Source organism: Dreissena polymorpha, chromosome 13, assembly GCF_020536995.1.
Source record: "Dreissena polymorpha isolate Duluth1 chromosome 13, UMN_Dpol_1.0, whole genome shotgun sequence".
Taxonomy (NCBI): Eukaryota; Metazoa; Mollusca; class Bivalvia; order Myida; family Dreissenidae; genus Dreissena; species Dreissena polymorpha.
Window position 1 is genome coordinate 6326649 of NC_068367.1, and position 24677 is coordinate 6351325.

The window sequence follows — 24677 nt, forward strand, 5'->3', positions numbered from 1 at the left end:
ATATTGTAGTTGTTTCTTATCAGCTGATTCACTCTTGATGCAACAGTTTCAACATCATCAGATGTTGCTAAACCAAATAGTCCCTTCCCAATTTTACCTATGAATGGGAGGAGCGATCGGCGTTTTCTATTTATGGTTGGTTCATGATCAGGTATCAATGAGTTTATAGTTGAGAAAATGTTGTTGACATAAGCTTGTGACTCATTGTACATACTATGTAATGTGTCAAACGTGTCCTTACAATCACAGGTTGAAAACTGTAAATTGTTAAAGTCAGGGTATTCCAGTTGTAGAACATAGGTATGGGACCAATGCTCGGCCGAAGCATGTAACTTTCCTTGCGAATGAAAAATGGTCCCATAATTTAATCTTTGCACAACTGTCGCTCCATTCGAAAGCCTTGTCCATGACAGTAGGAAGAGCAGGATAAGTCCTGCAAGTACAAAATTAAGCCTACTTTAGAGTAATTGTCTCTAGAATGGGTTGTAGAACCGTGCACTTAGTTCTTAGCACTTTATTCATGATTATTAGTCATTACTTTAAAATTAACCCACTGTAAAGACAAACTCAGGTTGAGGTTTAATAATGTACTAAAAAGGTATGCCATATATAGGACATTTTAAGCTTATATTATCAAATGGAAGCAATGCCAGTATGCTGCAATGAACTTGAAAATGTAATTAACATACAAAGAACAGAAGGTACCTATAAGAAATGGCAGAATAAGCAGAAGTTTTAATCTTTTCTGCGGAAAACTTGCAAACGTTTTCGTCTGCGGTTGCTGCCAGTAAACATGTCATGAAAAGCCTGTCGCATGTCCTCAGGGACAGAATCAGCGAACACCCAAGTATTGAACTTAGGTTCAAGGCCAATCCATTTAACTCTGTAGTAATGCAAGCCCTTCTGATAAGAATGTTTAACAATTTTTTCAACTTTTTGTTGTTGTGAGATGTTATCAGTTGGCATATCACTAGTGTCATCCTGAGTTATTGCTTCTGCCTGTGATTGGTTGCTTGCATGGAATGGTTTTTAATCGTTGAGCATTAACAAGTGACTTTAAAGTATTGCCAGTTTCAAGTGATTTTAATTTGTAGGTATAATTTGGCCCTAATTGAACTATTTCGTACGGTCCTAGGAACTTGGGTGAAAGTTTCTTAGACAACCCTTGTTTAACATTTTCCTGTTTCACCAAAACTTGTTGACCTAACGTGAACTTTGGTTCCTTGCAAGTTTTGTCATGGTGAAGTTTTTGTTTTATTTGTGCACCTAGTTTGTTTGCTGTGACTATGCCCTCAACAATCTTTATCTGTTCATTTAAATGATCCACATGTGTTTTAACATTTACAGGCAAGTTTTCTTTTGGAATGAGAGCAGTGTCTATTGGAAGACGCATGTGTCTGCCAAATAAAATCTGGTATGGTGTGAAACCAGTAGTTGCAGATACTGAATTGCGGAAAGCCATCATCACAGCAGGAATGAATTGAGACCAATTGTCTTGATTGTCATTACAAAGAGAACGCAAAGCCTGGCCAAGTGTACCATTAACACGTTCAACAGTGCTGTTGGTCTGTGGATGAAATGAAGAAGTATGGTGCCTAGTTACTTGGAATTTTTCACAGATAGCTGTAACAAGCTTAGACAAAAAATTGGTTCCCCTGTCACTGACAATGACATCAGGTGCACCATAACGGCAAAAGATTTCTTCAAACAAAATTTTTGAAATTTCAGTAGTTTCCTGAGTACAAAGAGGAAAGGCTTCACACCAGTTTGAAAAAGCATCTACCACCACTAAGATGTACTTAAATTTATTCTGAGAGAGTGGTAACGGACCTAGAACATCCACATGAACTCGTGAAAAAGTATGTTCAGGCACTGGCAAGGGACAAAGAGGTGGCCTGTTGTTAGCATAAGACCGCTTTGATTGCTGGCAAGTATTGCACGTACGAACATGATTTTCAATGTCAGTATACATACCTTCCCAGTAATACTTTGAACGGATGGCAAAATAGGTCTTATCAAAACCTAGATGAGCATGTCCCTCGTGGTATGCCTTAATCACATCTTCTCGCAAAGATTTAGGAACTACCAACTGTGTGAAAGGCTCACCTTGTTTTTGTTGTTTCTTCCTTTGTGGCTCACATATGTGATACAGAATTTTATTTTTGATAATGTATTGCTCTGACATGATCAAGTACTTTCGCTGTTTAACCACATCATTTGGCAGCACATTGTGAACCATTACGTTCAACAATGGTTGCAAGTCTGGACATTTCCATTGTTCTTGCGATAAATTGATCCTTTCAGTAGCAATATCATGTAAATCAATGGCACTTACCTCTTCTGCCTCATCAGCTATTTCCAAAGCTGAGAGTAAGGGAACTTCATCTGGTATGGAATACACGAAAGTCACTTGTGCAGCACCGTTATCTGGTGAGAGTGCAGATTGATTTTCACCTACCTTGGGAGTCAGCTCGTAGCTCCTTCGGCTCAAGGCATCTGCGTAAGCATTCTTTGTTCCTGCTTTGTGGACTATGTTGAAAGTGTAACCCTGGAGTTTTAATGCCCAACGTCCTTTTCGACCGTTAAGATTTTTCAAACTTTGGATATATTTCATACCCATATTGTCTGTGAACACAGTGAACTGTGAGTTCGCAAGGTAAGGGTGGAATTGACGGATGGCCTCGATGAGAGCTAGGCATTCCTTTTCATGAATGCTCCATTTGTTCTCACTACCTCTCAAAGAGCGTCCTCCGTAAGCAATCACCCTTTCTCTTCCTTGGTCGTCCAGTTGACCCAATACAAAGCCTACTGCGTAATCAGAAGCATCAGTAGACAGTGTAAAGGGCTTAGCCATGTCAGGGAAAACTAGGACTGGTGCAGTGGTGAGTTTTTTTCCTTCAAAGTATTAAAGGAAGACTCACATTGTTCACTCCAAACAAATTCTGTGTCCTGTTTCAACAGGTTATTCAAAGGTGCAGCAATTTCTGCAAATTTTGCAATGAATTTTCTGTAATAATTGCACAGACCCAAGAATTCTCTGACATTTTTTCTGTGTTTTCGGTCGGGGAAAGGATTTAACACTTTCAATCTTACTTGGGTTCACCTCTATACCCTGGCTGGTAAAGAAGTGGCCTAGATACTCCACACGGTCTGTAGCAAACTTACATTTTTTTGGTTGGAGCTTTAAGTTCGCCTCCCGCAAGCGTTGGAAGATGGTGCTGAGGTGGTTCAAGTGCTCGTCAAAATTAGCAGAGTGAACCATGATGTCATCAACATAGACCAGAGCAAATTTAAAATTGATGCCTCGAAGAACCTGTGTCATCACATTTTGAAAACAAATAGGGGCATTTCGTAACCCATATGGCAGACGTTTGAACTGATAGTTGCCATCATGCGTCACGAAAGCTGTTTTGTGTCTAGTTTGTGGGTCCAAAGGAATTTGATGAAACCCACTCTTTAGATCCAAAACAGTTAAGATTTTTGAATTTTGCTCTGCTACTGAGTCAACAACATCATCAAATTTGGGTAAAGGAAAATTGATAGGCTTAGTGACAGCATTTAGCCTACGAAAATCTATTGCAAAGCTGTATGTGTTGTCACGCTTTTTACAAAGAATGACAGGTGCAGCCCACATGGAGTCTGATGGTTCGATAATGTCGTTCGCAAGCATGTCACTTACCTGGGCTTCAATTTCCTTCTTGGCTGTTGGTGAGGCTCGATATGGAGGTTGTCTTTGCGGTGGAGCATCTCCCGTGTCAATGCTGTGGAAATGAAGGTTTGTGCAACCCAACTCAGAGGTGTCTTTTGCAAACATATCGCGATTGTTTGCTATAAAATTTTGTAATTTTGCTTTTTGATCCGCAGTTAAAAGCGGGCTATCAATAGTGATTCCAAGATCATCTAAAATCTCGGCTACTTTCACCTCTGAGATTGAGTTCACATTTGGGCACTTACCTTGTAGTTTTGAAGAGCCAGTCTTGTCTTCTTCATCAAGGGCCTTGATGGAATGTTCGTGAATAGGGGACAACTTGCCAACAACAGTGTTTAACTTAATACATACTTCAAGTAAAATTCCTTTGAGGGAAGTGGTGGAAGAATCGGGCGTATAGCACTTCTACGTTGCTATACCTTTCCCATACTCTCATCAAAGCGAGTAAAATTGGATCTTCAAGAAGATGTAATCAACCAATTTTATAAGATGGACATGGCAAAAGCCTAGGAAGAAACAGCCAATTCAAGCACAGAAGACACAGATGTGTGCCCACAGTAATGCCCAATGTAATCGCTGTGGACATGAAAAATGGCAACGCTGGCATCTGCGACAATGTCCAGCAATTGGAACACAGTGCTACAGATGTGGCAAATTTGGACATTATGCCAGGAAGTGCTTCTCCAAATGTATCACAAGAAGAACCAAGACATAATTCAAAACAGAAAGGGATATGTCCAGAATTAGTAAATACAATGAAAGGAAAGCTGTGAGTACCTTGCTTCCTGTCAACACTGCCCAGCCTCAATTGAAGAAACCAGCACCAGATGTAAAGAACTATGAACAAGACATGATTGAATTAAATGAAAAATACCAAAAGTTAAGTGTCAACTTCAATGATGTATGTGAGGAAATGAAGGAAGGTAAATGTGAACAATTAAAAGTGTTCATGACATGCATGGACAAAGTGGAGCAGGCCTTGGATGCAGCAGAAGATGCAAAGCGATTGTGCACGGGTCAGGCGAAGAAAACCTTGAAAACACGTGTAAACAAAATTGACAGTCTTTTAAAAGATATTTTCAACAATTGAATGTTTTTCAAAAATGTGAACCTCTTCAATGATGACATTCCAAAGGTGCTGGCGCAATGTGACCTTCCAGAAGAAGAAATCAACAGATTTCATAGAAGGAAAGCCAAATACTTTGACACTTCAAAGGAATACACATTTGGAGCACTGTATTATTAATTTATTATAATCTGTTATTATGTGAAGAAAACACAGTGGTAAAATCACCAACAAGAATTTTTTTTCCATAACAGATTCATGTCAAATGCAGGAGCATTTGATTTTTGAAGAGGGGAGGATATTATCACAAGGACCGATTTTTACTCTCTTAATTTTGTTAAGATTTGTGATTCATTTAAATCCTAAGAAACAAACATCAAGATTATACAGTTCCAGTTTTAACACTTGCATTCAGCAATTTACTTCAAATATATGCTTGTTCACAGTTTGTAGGATTTATATTTATTATGCTTGTTCACAGTTAATTAGATTTTTAGTAATAATCATTCTGCTGTTTTAATCCTTGCCATATTTGTTTGATCATGCCTTTCTAAGTCTAATACGATTGTTATTCACAGATTAAAATTAGTTAGTACATGTCAAGATAGGAAATTGTATATAAGAATTGAAATGTAAACATTTGGGGATAGAAACTGGCGGAACTCCGCAAAACAACCTTGTAAAGTTATTTGTACATGTTGTTATTAAATATATTGTTACAACTTTATTCTGTGTTTGAGCTAATTCCCTTAAAGAAGATTTATTCACAAGGACCAGGAATTTCCTTTGTGAAAATATGTTCATTTTTGTGACCCCCGGGGCAGGGTCAAATTTGTCCCCAGGGGCATAATTTGAACAAACTAATAAGAGACCTATTAGATGTCACTAAATACCGAATTTGGTAGAAATAGGCCCAATAGTTATGACCAAGAAGATTTTTAAAGTTTGCACAAAATGGGCCCAATATAAGCATATGTTCAACTTTGTGACCCCTGTGGAATAGTCATTTGATCCCAGGGGCTTAATTTGAACAAACTTGGTAGAGGACTATTAGATGTCATTACATACCAAATTTGGTAGCCCTATGCCATACGGTTATGGACAAGCAGATTTTTAAAGTGTGCCCAAAACAGGCCTTATATAAGCAAATTTTCAATTTTTTTACCCCCCGGGGCAGGGTCAAATTTAATCCCAGGGGCATAATATGAAGAAACTTGGTCGAGGACTTTAAGATGTCACTACATACTAAATTTGGTAGCCCTATGCCAAATGGTTATGGATGAGAAGATTTTTAAAGTTTTCACAACATAGGCCTTATATAAGCAAATTTGCAATTTTTTTACCCCCGAGGGCGGGGTCAAATTTGACCCCAGGTGCATAATTTGAAGAAACTTGGTAGAGAACTATAAGATGTCACTACATACCAAATTTGGTAGCTCTAGGCTCTATGGTAATGGACAAGAAGATTTCTAAAGTTTTCACAAAATAGGCCTTGTATAAGCAAATTTTCAATTGTTTGACCCCCCAGGGCAGGATCAAATTTGACCCCAGGGGCATAATTTGAAGAAACTTGGTAGAAGACTATAAGATGTCACTACATACCATATTTGGTAGCCCTATGGCCAATGGTTATGGACAAGAAGATTTTTAAAGTTTTTACAAAACAGGCCTTATATAAGCAAATTTTCAATTTTTTGACCTCCGGGGCAGGGTCAAATTTGACCCAAGGGGCATAATTTGAAGAAACTTGGTAGATGACTATAAGATGTCACTACATACTAAATTTTGTAGCCCTAGGCCTAATTGTTATGGACGAGAAGATTCTTAAAGTTTTCACAAAATAGGCCTTATATAAGCAAATTTTCAATTTTTGACCCCACGGAGCAGGGGCAAATTTGACCCCAGGAGCATAATTTGAACAAATTTGGAAGAGGTTCACCCCATGAACATTCCTGAGAAATTTAATCAGAATTGGACCAGTATTTTAGGAGATGTTTAAAGAAAAAGTTAACGCACAGACGGACGCACGCACGGACGCACGCACGACGGACACAGGACCATGACATAAGGCCTGCTGGCCTCTGGCCAGTAAAGCTAAAAACAACTTATGTGAACATTTTAATAATGCATTTTTAACAAAAACAGGAAAAATCTACCCAAGATACATCATCACAATATGACAGCACTTTTAACATAATAAATTAAAATAAACAAGGCTATTGTCAAGCAATATGCAGGGTTCGACACTAAGGCACGTCCGACAGACATTGTCTAGTAAGATCGGTGGTCGGGCTAGTCAAACTGCGGGCTAGCTTGTCCGACTGGTCGTACAAGAAAAAATCTATACTGATTCATATAACTATAACTGAATGCTGTGAAAACCTTTATTTTTTAATGTGTAAAATTACTCTAGTATCCGTTATTTACATTAAAACAAAACTAGTGTATTTAAATAAACGCGGAGCATTCGCATGATTCATTGCTATTTTTAGACGCAAAGAAGAGCTTCCTGCAGATATTGCTTGTTTAGATTGGTCAAGTTGTCATGAATATTAATGATTTTCTGCAGTGTCGTAAAACTGTAGAGCATGATTTTACGACTTCTATCGAAAATCGGTATCGTCAATGTAAACATTTTTGCGTAGCAGACAAGAGAATGTAATTTAAAGAATGGCTTTGTTCAAGTTCAGATTTTCGTCCGACAAATCAGTTAATAAAAAAGAATCCGATGCTTAAACTGACACGAAACGTAAATATGAAGAAACACGAAAATGTCAATTTTATCCTAGATGGAAAATCGAGTCAGTTCCCATGGATTGAATTTGACGGAGTAAAGCAAAAAAAATGGTTTATTTTATTGTTTTACTCTATGCATCAAAAAAAAATCTGGTGTTCACTTATTATTTACTGATAAATCCTGATTAAACAGTTACATGACACAATTGTGTTCATTAACTATGTCATTTGTGGTCTAGTAGACATCAGGTTCGGGCTAGAACATTTTAAGAGGAGCTGGTCCGACGGTCTTGCGGTAAAAAAGTTAATGTCGAACCCTGATATGGTCCCCTACCGGCTCCATCATTGTCAGAAATTCCACCATTTTCAGAATTATTTTTTTGGTTGCCATAGCAACCACAATTTTTGACGTAGGAACAAAATGAAATGAGGTGCATAATATCCATATTACCATCTATCAATGTTGCAAGGTTCATGAAAAAATATTAAGAACTTTTATAGTTATCACAGGATCCAGAAAACCACCATTTTCAGCAGTATTTCTAGTCTATTTGTTGCCACAGCAACCAGAAATTCTGACGTAGGAACAAATGAAATGAGGTGCATAATGCCCATATTACCATCTATCCATGTTTCAAGTTTCATGAAAAATATGAAGAACTTTTAAAGTAATTGCAGGATCAAGAAAAGTGTGACAGACAGACTGACAGACAGACCGACTGACAAGACAGACAGATTGACGGAGCGCAAACCATAAGTCCCCTCCGGTGAAACCTGTCGGAGACAATAATATTTTCATCTGAGGGCTACCACTGGTAAAAACTGGAGAAGGGGTATGAACCATGATGTATACAGTTTCAGTTAGTGAATGGCGATAAGCAGGATAAAAGTAATAATAATTGTGTTAAACTGTGTTGGTGGTACTGGATTTATAAAATGACGCAATTAAGGAACCCTTATCATATCTTTTGGATTTATAAAATGACGCAATTAAGGAACCCTTATCATATCTTTTCCTGGGATAGCCCTTTACACATATTTACTCCTATATACACACGCAACAAAGTTGCTCAGCACTACACAATTCATCTCATATATTCTCCGCGCTGTTCATCACACAAAGCCTCCTTAAGGCCCATCTCATTTTTTCTTCCACTGTTGAGATGGGCAGGGCAAACTTTTTGGAGATGACATCTGAAATTTATATGAACAATCAATTCAAGATCTTTCTGTACATTTCAGTATTCAAAATACATGTAGAAGTTTATTCCACCAAAATCCAGTCTGATCTGAATGACATAATTTTGGTGGAATAAACTTTTACATCAACATAATCAGTTCAGGAATCCCATTTTAACATCATCTACATGAGAAGGTTTTCAAAAGAAGTTTTTCAAACAAGGAGGCAAATTACTGTGGCTTGATTTTTTGTATCGTTCAAAATGAAAGTTTAATGTATACTGCGGTTATTTTTGTCAGCCTATGTGTTAAATTCTCCAAAACTTTTTTATACACACACATAATTTTTGTGTAGCTCTTAAATTAGAGCAGTAGCATTAAATTAGCGCAAGACAGAGTATGTGCTGGGGTCAAATTTGAATTAATTGCATTATGTTTGTTTCAAAATGGATTATGGAGGCAATAGGATACTTATATATTTAAAGCCCCCTTTTCCCTTAAAAAAAAGAATCATACCAACTATGGCACAGCGTTCGGCAATCGGGAGACCCTCTCGAATCTCCCCCTTAGGGGTGGTTGAACCACCATTCATAGAGCAGTTCACCAGCTGATCAGGTCTGAAAACTATTGTCATGGCCTTTGCGAGGACCGCTTCGTGCATGATCTCATTTGAGATCAGGTCCTGAAAGATATTTTATAATATAAGTGTTCAATATTGCTGTAATGGTAATCTCGTTGCTATAAAAAATATAAATTTAAATCAAGTTTGTTTGCTTGTTGTTTTTGTTTGTTAATTTAAGCAATTATAATCCTGTGATCACATGCGACTTAACGCTTTTCATAAATAATTAAAAGATTTTAATTACAATTGGTAGAAAATACTGTTTGAAAATGTACCACGATACGTGGTCTCATTTGGCTGTGTGGACTGGTTGGAAGTGTGACGCCTTTATAATGCAATAACCTGTATAGTTTCTCCTCTCAACAAATTCAGCTTTTCTTGGTCAAGGTCAGGGTGCAGTTTTCCCACTCCTGTTCCCCTTAAGTTTGCCTGCTCATGCAGGGTAAAACTTGGTACATCAGATAATCCCATTGTGTTCCCTTTTTTTGCAGGCGATGATGAAGAACATTCTTTCCAAATGATCTTCTGATCAATATAAAAGTTCTCATTAAATATGGGGGAAAGAAATCTGTTCATTAATAGCCAGAAATAGGTATAACTAACATTTAAGATGACAATAACGATAAAATACAGCGATAATAATTCAAATTGTGTAGTTTTTCCTTTACATTACATTTACTTATCCATTTACATTTCCCAGTGACAATACATAAATATGATAATGACCATTATTAATTCAATAAAATAAATAAAAAATAGATGCAGAAATTAAAATACAAACCTGTTACAACTGTTCTCCAGTATTCCAAACAGGCAGTTGCTGAACTATGAGACCATACCACTTTAACCACCCACTTTGAATCTACTTTGCAACAAACTTATTCTTAATTTACAAATTGTAGTAAATATACAATGTTTTCATCACACAACACTTCATGCTGAAATTATTTCAAGACATTTTACACTAGAATTACAAGATTATAAGTATTGATGCAAAGAATCAAAGGGCGTCGGGAATTTCAGTGTAAAAGGCACTCAATTAAGTTACATGGAACGATTTTTTTTTCTATATTGCTCATATAGGGTTTGGGTTGGGTCCTCATTGATAAAAAAACTGAGCAAGTTTGGGAAGAATAGGATGAAAATTTTTGACTTTGAACAAGGATTTCAAAATTTCTCAAATTCTAAGGAAGATAACTATGGACGTAATGGTTGGATAATGCAAAAGGGTCCATACCACCTTGATAGTAATACGTGTCGGCTTCGCGCTCTATATGTGGTTCTTAAAAAAAACACTCTGAGGAGTGCTTGACTTTAGGGAAACGGATTGCTGGGACACAGCTCCTCCTTGATAAGCGGCTGCTTCCTTTATCGCACTCATTGTTACAATCAATAATATGTGTCAAGCTTTGCGCTCTATATGAGGTAGGAATAGTACTTAGGGTCTATGATAGACAACCATAAAATACATGGATAATAAATGTGTTGTTTAGTTTAGTTTAAACCTATTTATTTTAGCTCGATTGCATCGAAAGCCTAAGGCTTATATAAACGCTCTCGAGTCCGTTTCCTGGGCCTAGAACCAGTACTTGGTGTCTTTGGGGAAGATCTAAAGAACGCTCCCACGGTGGGGATCGAACCCGTGACCTCCCGGTCGCTAGGCGGACACCGTATCCATTACACCACGGCGACCTATGTGTTGTTTGCATTTATTTGTAAATATAGAAACACGTGTATTTTTTATAAGATATTTAAGTGATGTAAGAAATTTTAATTTACGTTGTCACCACGCAGCATCCATTAATTTTAATAAAAATGTCCAATTGTAGTAAAATGGATTTTAAAATGTCTACATCAAAACAAAAAAATAACATAGAACACAAATAAAATTATTTGATAATACTGGGGCTCGAACCTTGGGCCTCTCACATGTGAAGCGAGCGTGTAACCATTACACTACGGAACTGCTTGAAAAATCACCTTCTAACTTAGATATTAATAAGTGACTGTAGTGTAACAGTTATCAATAAACCGTGCAATCACTGTCATCTTGTAAAATTGAAGAAAATACAAGTTAACCAAAACTTAAACAGCAAAAGTCTGCGCTATTGTTAGAAAAACCACAAAATAAATATATGTTGATTGTTTTGTTTTTATACATAACCAGAAAGTTTCACCGGTTCACATATTTGCCCAGTCCCTGTGATATTTTATTATTGCCCAGTCCCTGTGATCAGTTATGACTTAAAATAATTAGCTTTGCATTATTGGCAAATGTTGTAGTAAATGTAATAGGCACAAATGCAGTACTTATTTACACTAATTTACAAAAAAAATCACCACTATGCAAGATATTCTGAAAACAAAAATATATATATTGATCCGTAAAATAACTTCTCCTCCCATAAGCGAAAATAAGAATATTACATACAAGTCGCCGCACTTAAGTCTTAATGTTGCTCAATTAAACCTAAAATTTAGCTCAGTCAGTTGCTGAACCCCGCTTGATTTCAAAAAATAATGTCCTGTGCTTCAACCAGTAGCAGGCTCTTCCGGCCCAAAGCTTTTTCGGCCCTGTCCGAAATTTCAAGCTGATTCGGTCCCAAGCTTATTAGGCCCCAAATCAGGCTTATTCAGCCATACAATTACACATTTTCTTTAAAACTTAATTGATTACAGCGAGTGTTAGATTAGCTAGCAGTCCGTTTGGTGACAATATATTTTGATTATAATGAAAAAAGGTGCTTAAAATGATATATTGTGTTGTCGGTTTGTTTCTGGAAGTGTTTATGTTGCAAGTTTTTAAATATGTCCTCTTTTATTCTTTCATCGGTTAATAACCGCAAATTTTCAGTAATTATTAAATCCGATGTCTCATGAAATTCTATGCATGTGGTTTATGTTATTACTTGAAATGTACTCTGTTGTGGTGCGCAATACGTTGGGCAGACGGGTAGATCACTTAAAACACGTTTTTTTTTAAATTAAAAATAACAATAAATTTTATAACTTCATTTACCAGCACTTTAATAAAAGGGGTCATAGCGTAACAAATATTTCAATTCAACCTGTGGAGCAACTTATTTTTAATAATAGTACTTCAAATCAGTGCCAATTAAAAGCAAGGTGCATGTCAGAATTGAATGGATTAAACGTTTGCAATCAGCTTTCCCACTTGGATTTAATGAGAATATTCTAAATGTTGGAACAATTTCTAAAAATAAATCGATTAATTCATTTTCTCTGTTTATTAAACGTCTAAGAAATAAACGTTCACATGGCATTAGGAAAAATGGTAACTTAAGGCATAAATTTAAACGTCTGCTTTCTTTAAATGATTGCTACACATTATTACAAAATGGGGGTAAACATAAATTATTAAGTGCACTTTGCTCTCTTTCTGCATACATGCCATACGTCCCGATCTCGGCGGTACAGTCCCGCTTTTGGGCCCTTTGTCCCGCCGTCCCAATATGAGACGATTTGTCCCGACATTCGTAAAAAACGATGTATGGTCTATAGGTTCCCAATAAAATTCGCTATTCAAGCTCTGTTTCGCTAACACTTACCCCCGCTAATCCCTTTATTGCCCCCAATTAACAATCCGATTCTACTTATCGTGTGTACCAGTGTTGTTTTTGACACCTTATCAGCGATTTATCGGCTAATTATTGATTTCATCAGGCATTCACACCATGGTGGTCTTCAAGATAGTGGTCGCTTATTGCTATCGATAGTTGTATTATAATGAAATAAATGTTGAACATGTGTTTATATTTGTATTTGTTTGAAACGGTTTACAAAACAATTGTTTTGTAAAATTAACTCTACGTCATTTATGAGTCTTTCACATTCAATGTTTAGTTCATGAATAGCGGGATAATCCGAATGTGCAATATACCAAAATCGCAAAAAACAGTCCAATAAGTGATACCCATCCTGTCTAGTGTAATTGGGTGTAATTGTTATAAAAACAAAGAGGTGCTATGCATGACAGTTTGACCCTACTCCAATTAGGCTAAAAACAACGAGGTGCTATGCAAGACAGTTTGACCCTATTCCAATTAAGCCGCAACAATTGACAAGTAACAAACTGAGCATGGATACATGCTTAAAAAACATCGCAACAAACAGTAAAAGTGGTACCCATCTTGTCTTGTGTTATAGTAATAAAAACAACGTGTTGGTATTCATGACAGTTTGACACTACCCCAATACAGCGCCTGACAATTCACAATTCAGTTTAATCTGTGTATATAAGAAGAAAACAAAATATGATTATAAACATTAGAGAAAAATAATTCGAGTAAAGCCATTGTCCTTTTGTTTTTGTTGGTGTAAAAACGGTTGAGGCGTTGTTGAGAGTTAAAATGAACACAAAGACGGTTTGCTTCCACCAAAAACCTACCTCGGAAATGTGTACGGCCGCGCATTCCGTGTGTAACTGATGTAACTGTTCGGTAGATAGTTTACTGTAACCCGTACTTTCAGTGTACTGGATAGCCTCCCCTGCGTTATTGTTTGCCATTGAAATTAATATGAGTATTGTTGTCGTAATGTTCTAGATTTTTTACTCTAAAAAGATGAATATTATCCACGTTGTTTGCTATTGTATTATTTTATAAAACTGCTATTGTTATGTTTTAGATTCCATGCTTCATATCAGATGTTTTATGTCTTGAATAAAAGTATCAAGTGTATTTGTTAGTACTATACTGACTTCAGTAAAGGTGAAATGATAGATCGTTTTAGGTGTCCCGCTTTTTGGTCATATGTCCCGACAATTGTGTATGTAATGTCCCGCTTTGGACCTAAAAAATTATGGCATGTATGCTTTCTGTTTTTTTGTTGGCGCATATTGATAAGAAATGGAAACTTATTTTACTTCAATCTGACCCTCTATATGAATGTGCTTGTATTATTGAATCTTTCACTGACTACTATCTTAAACCTTTTATTGAAAATGTACTTAACAAAACTAGAAATCGTATCAAAATTGAGTTTTGTAACAAAGGTCTTGATTTAGTTGACCTTCCTAAAATATTCAATAATAAAAATGTACGTCGGTTGATTCCCCCTTATTTCCGCAATACTAATTCACCACTTATTTGCTACAAATATAGTAAACCTGTAAGAAGTATCGTTTTTAATTATAATTCTATTTCCACAGATATAAATGTAATAAGAAATTGTCCTACATTATGTGACTGTACTAGTTCTAAATATATATATGGTCCAGTTGGACATGTTATTACTGGGGACCTTAATTTCATTCAAAGTAAAAACCTTAGAAATTTGCTACGCAGAGGCCCTAAGTACAGACTGCCTATTCCTGTTGATTTTGATGACTGCATTAAGAATATCGTAACATCCTTACATGATTATTGTACTAAATCAGGGGTTTTTCTGCACTGTCTGCGCCTCCGGACAACGGAGGCATTCCCAAAGCATACGGACCCGATCCCAATTGAATTTTGATTACATTTTTCCCAATTCCAAAAAAAAAATTTGCTCAAAATCGTAAAAAGTAAACATAATTTATATCGAAAGAGTGACTTCCCTTCATCCACGACGTAATTAAGCCTTTAGCGACTCAGATTTTAGCAGGTGTATTTGCCTGATGCATCTGCCAACATTGACAGCGATAAGTTTCGAACTGTTCAGCATTATAACAAGTATATAGAGCCGCACAATACACATTCTAGTCCAAATCTGTAGACGCTTATTTTCAATCATGGCTTCGCACGACACTAGTAAAAATTTCATTAAAAAAACACGAAAAATAAACGCTAAAGGATGTGTAACGATATTATCGATGTTTTCGAAACGCTCAGAATCTTCCGAAATTACTGCCGCTAGTAACCCTGAACAGACCGGCTAGGACGATACGCAGCAAAACTTAACAGCAACAGAAGTAAGTCCAGGGCCGTCAATCACAAAATCGGCAACTGAATGCTCAGAGCCTTGTAAGAAAGTTGTAGTTCGATCGTCATTTAATACATTAAAGTATGAAATGAAATACCCATGGCTCTATTTCAGCTCGGCCAAAAAATGTCGTTTGTGTTTGGGCAGTGTTTGTTTTGCATGTGTTTATATAAAGAAAATTGTTAAACCACAGGCTTATTTAAGCATGATTAATTCATTTTTTTCCCAAAATGAGCCGGTTCACGAAACAAAAATTCCCAAAATGGGCTATTTGGTCGATAAAAATTCCCAATTTGGACAGACTCCTTTTCCCAAAGTAGGCAGAAAAACCCCTGTAAATGGTGCAGGAAGGAAAATGCTGAAATAACTGCACTCAATGATTGGAAAACAAAAATCTTTAGTATGGCCATGAATAAAATATGTTTTTATGATACACATTCTTTGGCCCTACCACATTCACCTAAATTTAATAAACAAAATCTCAGTAAATTGCTTGAAGACTTAAAATATAAATTCGTCTTAGTTCCTGCTGATAAGGCTGCTAATAATGTTATAATAATATGAGAGTGTTTTATGTTCAAACTATTTCACAAGACCTTTCACAAATTACATCATATTGTGAGTACAATAAGCAACCTAATGAAATTATTACCGACCATATTGCCCAATGCATAAAGTTAAATGTAATAGTCAATATAACTGGCAAGAAATTGCCATCACTTTACTGGATACCTGAATTACATAAGACGCCATATAAAAGTCGTTTTATCGCTAATTCAGTGTCTTGCACCACCAAACTATTATCAGTGTATCTTATTCTGCATTGAGTGCTATTAGATATCATATAGCTAAATTTTGTAATAAAGTTTATGAAAATAGTTATATTAACCTATTTTGGTCAATAAAAAACACCTTAGAAGTTATTGATAAAATTGAAAATAAAAAATATAAGGTGTCACAGGTAAGTACTTATGATTTTTCCACACTATATGCAACGCTTCCTCACGCTTTAATAAAATCCAAACTTGTTTCTTTGATTGAAAAAACTTTTACTAGAGAGAAGTAGAGCTGCAACGATTCACCAACAGCTCGATTCGATTTCGATTTCAGACACTCCGATACCGATTTTTTCGATTCGATTCATCTTTAACCCTAGTTTTATCATATATTCACTCTTATGCCTCAAAATTAACATTTCTGTTCAAATGTGATTTCAATAAAACACATTAAAAAGAAAAGCAAATTAGGAATTTTAATATAAAAACTTCTGACTAGAAGATTGCGTTAATTACACAATAATATAAAAAATAAATAAATAATCATAAGAACGTATCTGGAATCAGTTGAATGGTAGTACTATCACATAATACTTATACCCAAAACCGCAATAAGCATGTCTACCATTGTGACATGACAGCATCACCTGTTACCTGTAGGACAAATCACATTCTCTGATAAACTTAACAAAATTCCAACAGAAATAGAACTACTTTCTTGGCTCGCGACTTCAGTAGTTGCGCTTGTGCGACCTCTTTGTCTTGCTAAATCAACGTTATGTTTTTGTTTGACATGTTGCATTAGATTAGTGGTTAAGCCGGACTTTGTGTACGCCACATCCGTGAAGTACAGTTTACACTTTGCTTTATCGGTAGGGCTACACAACCCAAAATACTGCCACACTTTTGATTTTAGCGACTTAGGCGCATCTGATAATTTCAATTTGTCGGAAACAACTTGTTCAGCCATTTTGACGCTTTTTCCGAAAGTAGACCGTAACGCGCTTATTGATTGGATGACTAAAGTAATAAGCAACCAATCGCGCGGGTCGTAATTACAGGTAAACATAAAACCTTCACCTTCCCGTATCAATAGTCAGAATACAGCGTTCTTTACGTATTTATGTATATATGTATATATGTTAAAGAATCGAATCGAATTTGGTAGGTTTGGTATCGTAATCGAATCGAAGCATTTCGAATCGATTTTGGATGAATCGGATCGAATCGTTGCAGCTCTAGAGAGAAGTGTTTGTATCTAGCTTTAAACACTAAAACAGCTTTTTTTACTAATCAGATATAAGATAATTACATCATTTGGACTAATCTTGACTTTTGTGCAGCACTTACTTTTCTTTTGGATAACTTTTTTGTTGAATTTAATGGTAAAATATTTAAACAAATTATTGGCGTTCCTATGGGTACTAATTGTGCGCCACTTATAGCTGACCTTTTTTATATTGTTATGAAAGCGAATTTATGTAAGAATTATCTAAAACTAAGCAAGTAGATTTGATTAATTGTTTTAACCTTACTAGAAGGTACATTGATGACATACTTAATTTAGATAATCCATTATTTGAACAATATATTCACAAAATCTACCCAAAAGAACTAGTCTTAAATAGATCGTGTATATCCAATACAGACGCTGCGTATTTAGACTTACATTTAACTATTAATAATAATTTGATCAAAACTAGTTTATACGACAAACGGGACGATTTTAACTTTGAAATTGTGAATTTTCTGTCCTAAAGGACCTTCCTATGGTATTTACATTTCGCAGTTGGTACGTTATGCCAGAGCATGTCTGGTATTAAAGATTTTAATGATCGTAATCTAGTATTTACTAAAAAATTGCTAAAACAAGGCTTTTTATATCATAACCTAAGAAATAAATTTGCTAGATTTTACTCTAAGTATGGTGATTTAATTTCAAAATATAATGTTTCTTTAAAATGGCATTTAAATAATGGAATCTCCCATCCATCATTTTATGGATTATGTTTTGAAGCGTGTCCGCAAATTAAAATATGTTAAACCAAATGTTCATATTAAACTTTTCAATTTAATTAACTTGTTTTTATCAAAAGGATACGATGCTTATGTACTTAAAAACAGGTGTTTGATGGTTTTCCATTCACTATATCTTTCTTCCCTTAAAATTTGGAATCATTAAGTGATATTATAGGCATTTTTCACTGTTGAATAAAATTGTGTCATTGTGTTGTATAAACAAATCTGCATGAAAACTACATTATAGAACACTGTATTATGTGAATTGGGAATAAGACATCAATTTGGGAATAAATTGTGTTTTATCAAAAGTGCATAATATGCACTTGTATCTGTTGTATTTATCTAGTTTTACAAATTATAATTAAAACATATACTTGCATATATAATAGCATCATTTAAATCGATTTTCAATTTAAACTGGATTTTTTATTAATTAAAAAAAAAAATCAACATGAAATGAAACTGGGTCCATGCCGCGCATGGACACGGTTTAAAAATACACTTTAAATGATAAAAATTAAATCACTGTTAATGAAAAAGTCCTGGAAAATTGCTTAACAAGCTGAAATTATAGATAATATATTACACAAATATATGTTGATCATGAAATGAATAGTTTTGTTTGAGAAAATCACCAAAATGATGTCCATTTCCAGTTTGATGTCTTATTCCCAATTCACATAATACAGTGTTTATAGGCATTTTTCACTGTTTAATAAAATTGTGTCATTGTGTCGTATGAACAAATCTGCATGAAAATTACATTTGGACTCAAATCGTACATCAAATCATTTCTGTCTTCAGTTATCAAAACACCTATATACTGTTTGATTCCAATAATGTCGCTTTAATGGAATTACCATTTTTATTAATTTGCATCTTAATATTAAATCACCTAAACTTGTTTTATTAGTAGCACAGCCCCATTAAAAAAAATTGTTAGTACTGCCCCTGGAATTTATTCACGTCATTATGTCATTATGGATTTTTGTGACGTCATACGACCGAATTTCCTAGTTGTAATCTACATGCATAGGTCATTGGGTTTATAACGTTCCATTTTATTTATATTTTCTCTCTGATAGGCGTTTCTTGTTTGATTTAATTATTTTTATTTTTTTGAGCAGTCACATAAACAAGCTATGTAATATGGAATTTTTACACCCAATATTTTTGCTGCTTCTTCCTGTATTTGCGCGATGGTTATCTGAGATATTAACTCCATGACACTATGTTCTCAAATATTTTTCTATAAAGAAGGAATGTAGTTGACAATTGTTAATAGTTTTATTTGATCGTTCGTCAAAATGTTGTAACTCTGTTACTCTTGTATCTTCAATGCAATTGAGTAATTAAATTGAATGCGTTTGAATTCCCTTTTATTATTGTTTAATTTGAGTTACAATGCTATGACGTTAAATTTATTTACACTTCAATGTATTATGAATATTGCTGGACCAAGTGTGAGGTTGAGCACTCTATAACCAGGTTTAAACCCCCGATGCTTTGCATTGACCGTTCCAAGGCGGTGACCCCAGCTTTATTCATGTTTTGTAATTATGTTGGTTTGTATTGTGCTGTTTTGTGCTGTTTTGTACTGTTTGGACAATCGGTCACTTGCCTTAAATAAAGGACCAACTAATTGTTTTTAATGAAAATTCAATACTGCTCCAGCAGCTGGAGTTTCACTTCTTTATTTTGTATTGCTTTTGATTATGGATGATTAAATGAAATTTATTGAAAACCATTATCGTCTTACCAAATGTTACCGATGTATGTGATTGTTTTAATTGTTAAATTGTGCTGGCTTTTAATTGAGTCGGTTTGTTTGTTAAATATTGCGTTTGTTTAAAGGTATTAATGAGGGGTATTTGTTTGGTATGTTCAATTGTTGTTTTTTTTGTCGATTATTTAGCGGTTCTTTACAGAATTATTGCACAAACGTATAAATGTGCAATTATTGTGTTCATTGGTACCATAATTCATTGTATTATCTATCTCGTTCTTAGGCTACTAGTTCTATAATTGTGCTGTGAAATTTGGTATTGAATTGTGTTAAATTATAACAATGTAAGTGTTGGTGTTTGTGATTGTGGGAGGAGGACGCGAGTTTGTTTTGTATGAAGGCCGTTCGCTCGCAGCAGAATGGCATCACATGTGACGTTTGAAAAAGATGGCAGCATCGCACCTGCAATACAGGTAATATTTATGCACACTCTATTGAATATAATGTTTAAGATTTTCGAAAGTCAATAAATTTTCCAATATAATCGATTTTGTATTAATGTCCAATTAACACAGATTTTCCCCTCGCCCCTCACAATTTTTTTTTATTTCGGATTAATTTCTCATCTATAATCTACATATGTTTTCGTTTATACAATCTTTAATTTACATTATGCTTCCTTTATACAAATAACAATATAAGAAAATTGTTTATGGATAACAACAAATTATATTATAGCCGACATAATAAGCATACTTTTGGTAACAAATACTAACAATAACATTCTAACTTCTCTCGAGAAAATTATTTCTTTAAATGAGAACTGAGACATAGAATGCAAACTTGCAAACATGGATTTATCTTATGGCCTTATTACAATTTGTTAATCTGGTGACACATGTATTTTACAACCTGATAAAGGTCATAAAACCGGGTATAGGTGCGCCTGCTGGTCAATGGTTTCACTCGATAATAAAAGAAAGACAGGGTCGAAGTAATTAAGTGTATGCTGTCAATAAGACACATTTTTTTACTCTGATTGCTTATGCAATAAAATTGATTATTGTTTTGAAAAATTATGTGGTTCGTGATGTCAATTCATAAAATGAATTATGATAGGAGTTTATTATTATTATAGTCTCATCCAATATTTACAATTTTCACAATTTCGCATATATAAAACATTAAGGTGATGATGCAATACATGTAAGTGACTATGCAAACTGACTAGCTAAGATTTTCAACTTAAACATTATTTTCCTATGTAAGCTTGAACATATATTAACAAAGTAAAATCGTTGACATAGTTATAATCTGCCATTTTTTCAATTTATTTTATTGTCAGTTCAAATTTTACAGACACAATTCTTCTGTAAGATTAATTGTTTAATTTATAATCTTAACTATACCATTTATAATCTTAAACCCACCTATTTGTTATCTGTTGATCCGAATACACATAACACATGTATTTAACAACCTGATAAAGATCATAAAACCTGGCATAGGTGCAGGTATGCTAGACAATGGCTTCATTCGATAATGAATGACGGGGTCGGAGTACTTAACGAAAACAACATCTGTTTAATGCATTAACGATGTGTATCACAACAGGAACAAGTGTAGGATGTCAGTTAGAATAAAAATTGTTACGAAATTTTCAAACATGTTGTAGGCATTTCCACGACAAAATAATTATGACAATGGTGATTATTATGATGATGATAATTAATATACTGACTATTATTATGATGATGATTATGATGATAAATGATGATGATTATAATGATAAATGATGATGATAATGATGTAATTAAACTTATTAATAAAATGAACAGTAAATGTGCAGTAAATACGTATTGAATTGTTGTCATCACTTTAATGTTATCCCAATATATGTACTCGAAATAAATTTATAGTTTGTTTTATTTTCAACGCCGTCTTAGACACTTGTATCTAGTCTATAATACCGCCTCATCTCGACGACGAAATACCTGAAGCAAAAGATAAGAGAATCTTTTTTCAATAGAATAATCTTCAATAAAGATTATATGATACTGTAATAAACAATATTCCATAGTTTTAAAGAGTATCGACCAACATATTTTCAACGAAATATTCAAATTAAAAATGGCGCGGAAAAAGCCTGGTACTTGGGCCAAATGAGCCTGAAATTCGGGTCGAATGAGCCTGAAAAAAAGGGGCCGAAAGAGCTTGCTTGGGGCCGAAAGAGCCGACACCCTTCAACCAATCAAAAGTGGCTTGTTTTCAAATAGATGGTGCCTAAACAAATCAAAAATTTATAAACACCCCTTTGTTAGGCCTAGATGGAGCACTGACAGGGATTACTGTTTATGATGCACATTTGATTTAATTGGGGGGAGGGCTAATCTTTTATCTGTTACCATACTGTGTCAACCATACACAATCTGAGAAATACCCACTGATAATGCACATTTCAACACCAAACAATTTATTGAATAATACACAGCACCCTTAGCATATTATATTCAATTGTGAATATTTCAATATAACATTCTGCATGGTGTAAGCAAATAATAATAAATATATTATTAATATTATTTTAATTGCCTTTTAAAATGTATGTTTATAGTCAATGTGGTAGACATTTATTGTATTGGGGTAAAAAATCAGTATAAGAAAGTTCAAATACTTAATTTTATGTTGAGCAGATATAATTGATGCCGGCAAGCCCACATAAAATATTTGTGACACTACAATATTTTTAATTAGTTAGCCACAACCTGATTTAGTTGTACTTGTCCTTTTAAAAGCTGTTCTACTGATTCACATATGAGCATACACATTGCAACAATAAGACCATTAGCATTATGTGAAGATAAAAAAGAATTCACAACAATCCTCCTAATAAACACAATATCTCTGGTCTGTTACTTCAGTTCTATTACATCATACTATTTTCGGAATCAAATGAGATGTGCAATGAGCGTATCATAATTCGACAGTGCGCTGTTGTATCTCATACAGTGTACACCTGTTTTCGGTTTTACACTGAGAACAACTAGACCGTGACGATTTTTTCTCGTCAGTTAGAGACTTACTAGTTTTTAATATTCTTCGGAATATTGGTCTCTACGCAATAGCTATCTTGGTAGCTTAATTGTATTTTTATTGTTTTCGGACAAAATACATTAAAATATATCTGCTTGCAGATTTAAATATAAATTTACGACTTTGTTATTTAACGGCAGTTGTCGTAAGGTAGTCTTTTTTTCTCTTCATTGCACGTGACATTTAAACGATTACCTTAAATAATTACAATCGGTCAAAATACTGGAATATTGTTACAAGCTATGTAGAAAAAGAAGTAAACAACTATTAAAACGTGTTCATGAGCTCTTTCAGCACAAATTGTTGCGATTTGAGATGCTCAAGACGAGTTTTTGTACGTTTTTTTTCTTATTTTCCTCTGAAAACGTATTTTCTTCTTAAAAACTCATGATGCTCCTTAAATTCGTGAAACAAACGCATTTATTCCGTGAAATTTGCCAAAACGCGTCATATCCCACTAAAAAAATGATGATTTTCTGTAAATACAGCTCCTTTGTGACTAGGCCTGGTTTTGCGTTTAGGTCATAATACACTCAATAATTTCCCTATATAATTCAATGTAAAAGCGACAACTTTGAGGGAAAATAAATGCAACATTATGCACATAGAGACCCCCATAACCATACCTTTTCTTAAAGGACATTCTAAGCGGAATCGCTTTATGCAATAAAAAAGATATGTCATGTACAATGCAAGAAAGAACTTGACACAAATCAAAATCGACTGTTTTTGCTACTTTTTTTTTCGGCCGTTTCTTAGTGGAATGTAACCTTTTCTAGTGCATTGGTTTACTATAGTCTTCACGTGTATCATATTTCAGGGATTCAGTAGTGAACACCTATTCATGCCCTACCATTATCACCGCAAGATAACACCCGAATAATGGTAAAAAGTGTAAAACATGCCTTCCTGTCAACTATGATATTTTTTTAGAGAGTACAGCCCTTCATGAAGCGATCATTTAGTGTATTTTAACCTATAAGACAACGTTTACTGTTAACATCGCGAAAAATAAGCACTTCTCGATAATTATAAACCTATTTTCTATGTATATGCCAATTTTCAGACCGATCTTTCATGTAGAAATGCTTGAAAATGCATTTTATTATAACGCCTGATAAGCCATGTGGCTTTCGCGTTCGGAGCTTATATTTATAACGGGCGTTCAGGCGTTAAACGATTACCCTAAATAATTACAATCGGTCAAAATACTGGAATATTGTTACAAGCTATGTAGAAAAAGATGTAAACAACTATTAAAACGTGTTCATGAGCTCTTTCAGCACAAATTGTTGCGATTTGAGATGCTCAAGACGAGTTTTTGTACGTTTTTTTTTCTTATTTTCTTCTGAAAACGTATTTTCTTCTTAAAAACTCACGATGCTCCTTAAATTCGTGAAACAAACGCATTTATTCCGTGAAATTTGCCAAAACGCGTCATATCCCACTAAAAAAATGATGATTTTCTGTAAATACAGCTCCTTTGTGACTAGGCCTGGTTTTGCGTTTAGGTCATAACCCTTCTCAAAAAAGTGTGTGAAATGTACGTTTTACGTACGTTTTGCGTGCGTTAAACGTGGCGGTATTGGCACTGCGTTTTTTGTGCGCTTTTTCTTACCGAGTGAGTTTTTAACAAAAACAAACAAACAAGAAAATGTGCGCTTTTTGTGGATAAATGTGCGCTTTATGTGCGTTAAATGTGTGCTTTTTATAAGTGTGTTCAATGTGCGCTTTTATGTGCCTTAAACGTGCGCTTTTTATATAAGTGCGTTTTTGACTACCATTTATGTGTGTAAAATGTGCGCTTTAAAGTGCGTTAAATG

General features: G+C 34.7%; 1 protein-coding gene across 7 annotated transcripts in view; it reads right to left on the reverse strand.

The window, feature by feature from the left end:
- Window positions 1-24677, reverse strand: part of LOC127854475 (uncharacterized) — a 282308-nt gene that overhangs the window by 107346 nt on the left and 150285 nt on the right. The window lies entirely within an intron of this gene.